Raw genomic sequence first — 2,586 nt, 5'->3', positions numbered from 1 at the left:
TCCTGTCACTTGCAATTAAAAAGTGACCTCACGGGGAGTTGAATCCATTTTAATGTTTGGAGCTGCCTCAGAATGCATTTCTTTGTGCATCCCTAAGCAGACAGCTCTCTGTGTGAGATATATTGGAATTCTGTCTGGTCTGTGGCAACCAACAGGTGAAGAGAAAGTGCTGTAGTTTGGAAATCATTGGAGTAACACATGCAAACCCTCAGCAACTGTATTTAAAGTGATATAGGAGTCTCCACCGACCGTATATTACTTGTTTCTGTGAGTTAGATCCAACCTCGCACACTTAAATCTTTCTACCCCTGAAATTTTGCCCAGGGGACCCTTTTCCTCACTATTATGCTGTACCTTGGAAAGAGTAGACCAGGATCAAGGCCACAGATCAAAGTCTGATCAGCACAATACCTTCCATTTGAGAGTTAATGCATCCACAGTATTAGTCATAAAGCATGGAAAGGAACCAAGTTTTCTGTTCCATGCCTCCGAGCAGATCCAAGTTACTGGATCTCTGGAATGAGGACCATGGGATATTTGTTTGGTGTACTTGAAATGAGCCATCTAGGAACAGAACCGAGGATTTGATATTTATTGTTAATAGTTGTGAGTGAGAGCTGTGCTCTAACCGAAGGTTAGCCTGGTTTGCTGTGCACCAAAAAACGGAAGTTCATGTCTTCTTCAGTCCAGCTGAACCCAGACGAGAGAGAAACAGGAGCTGGTTGCAAGCAAGGCAGCTCTGGAAGAGACCTCCTAGGTTTTTGGCTCCGGGTTTCTGCCACAGCAGGGAATTGCCTCCTCAAGTCCCATTGCTCCAGTTGCCAAGCCCATCTTTAATCAGCGACAGCCTGTGCTTTAAGCAAACATAGGCCCCTTTGATTTTCAGAGAGCAACTTGTGTGGTTTGCCTCTACACAGACCGGGATTTTTACAGATCAGCTCAAGCATCCAAATGATGACTTTGAGAACTGCTTGTAATCCATGCTTTCTGCTAGTAAAATCAAAATACATTAATTCTGTTCAATTAATCCAGGTTTATAGTTTACCTTGTTTAGCTCAGTCACATGTCACTTGAACTACAGCATTTCTACTTCTTTCATGATTGTTCTAAACCTGATATTTTCCTTTTCTGTAAAACAGGTGTGTCCATTTTTATCATTAATGTTGACTGTCCTAGTTGGATTTTGCCTCTGAATATTTCTATTAGAAAACTCCACAGAGAGAAATACAAACAGAGAGTGAAATACAGCTAAATACATGTAATGCAGCAGCTGGGCTGCTGGCTTTAAAAATTTTATCACCATCTGAAAATTTACTTATGGGCTCAAACCTGACTGTGAGAGACAAATGAAATATGACTTGAGATTATTTGTGGCAAATATGTGGTTGTGTTCTTACTTTCTTTTCTTACAGAATTGAAAATGCAATGCATTAAAGCCTCAGAATTCAGAAGAGATATAGAACCCAAATGTATTAAACAAAAATATTCTCTAAAAATCCCATGAAAATCAGGTGCTTGACCCATGATCTCAAGGCATGGAGCTTTGGCAATGTTATAAATGTCCATAAATACATTTATAATTGTTTACTTTAGAGACAATATTAGAAGGAATTTTCCATGATGGTAGAGAGAGCTTGTATTTTAATATCTCTTTTCCAAAAACCGAAAGATGGATGCAGCTTTACTGGAATCATAGTCATTGCTACATGTCAGAAAAAAGGGCAACCTATTCCTTCTCAGTTCTTGTTCCTTCACACAGTTCTGTTGCACAAAATACAATCTATGTTTTTAATTTATGACAACTGCAGTAGGGGAAGTTTAGACCTTACATGCTGTTACTATGTCCAAAATCTGGAGGGTTTATGGTAGCAGGAGTTCCTACCCATATAGTGTGAGTGAAAGAACCTGTGGGATAAAGAGCATCAAAAATTAACAGAAACAGCTATTGTTTTATCCATCTTATGTATATATGTATAAAAAGTGTGTGTGTATATATATATATATACAAATATTGACCTACCAGCAGCTGCAAATTATTTCAGCTTTAAGAGGAGATTTTGCCAAATACATGCAGTTAAAGTCCATTCCCAGGGGAGAAACATAACTTGGAGATCGACTAACTCAAGCCTGATACTGAAACTTCTGACACCCAGTTGAGGAAATGAGTTTCTCAGGGCTTTTTCCTCTTTTTTTTTTTCCCACTGCTGCATGTGGTGATAGTTTCTGTTTCCACAGCATTTATAAGGCCTATCACTGGGGAACAGAGAGAACTTAAGTAGTAAAATTCCCCTTAAGTCAGGGCAGTTATTTTAATAACTGCAGAATCGTGATGCAACAGTGGCTTGTGTCATTCCAAGGGCTTTATCCGGAGCTCACCGGAGCTCCATGGCTACACATCCGTGATGTTCCATGGATGTCAATGGATCTCACTTCAAGCTTTTTCTGGGCTAATCAGCCATTCCTTGGTCAAAATGTGCCCCTCCTGTTTGTAGGCACTGTGTACTGTTGTGTCTGTAGTTGCACACTGCCAAGCAAGGTGTTTTTTCCTGGATTGGGTCTGGGAAGGTCGCTGGAGTTGTTGGCACA

The 2,586-nt window shown here is 40.1% G+C and overlaps 1 long non-coding RNA gene across 2 annotated transcripts; it reads right to left on the bottom strand.

The window, feature by feature from the left end:
- Window positions 1-584: 584 nt before the first annotated feature.
- Window positions 585-2,283, bottom strand: LOC108502289. 2 transcript variants are annotated; one of them, XR_001876429.1, is made up of 3 exons: window positions 2,021-2,283; window positions 1,830-1,905; window positions 585-990 (listed from the first exon to the last, which is right to left on the bottom strand). It is a non-coding gene; the product is annotated as an uncharacterized LOC108502289 (long non-coding RNA). The 2 variants fall into 2 exon arrangements; XR_001876428.1 differs by having other exon boundaries at window positions 585-853.
- Window positions 2,284-2,586: the final 303 nt, after the last annotated feature.

Source organism: Lepidothrix coronata, unplaced genomic scaffold (genome assembly GCF_001604755.1).
Source record: "Lepidothrix coronata isolate B3197 unplaced genomic scaffold, Lepidothrix_coronata-1.0 Scaffold116, whole genome shotgun sequence".
NCBI lineage: Eukaryota > Metazoa > Chordata > Aves > Passeriformes > Pipridae > Lepidothrix > Lepidothrix coronata.
The sequence above is the reverse complement of the archived record's forward strand: the minus strand, read 5'-3'. Positions and strand labels throughout refer to the sequence as shown.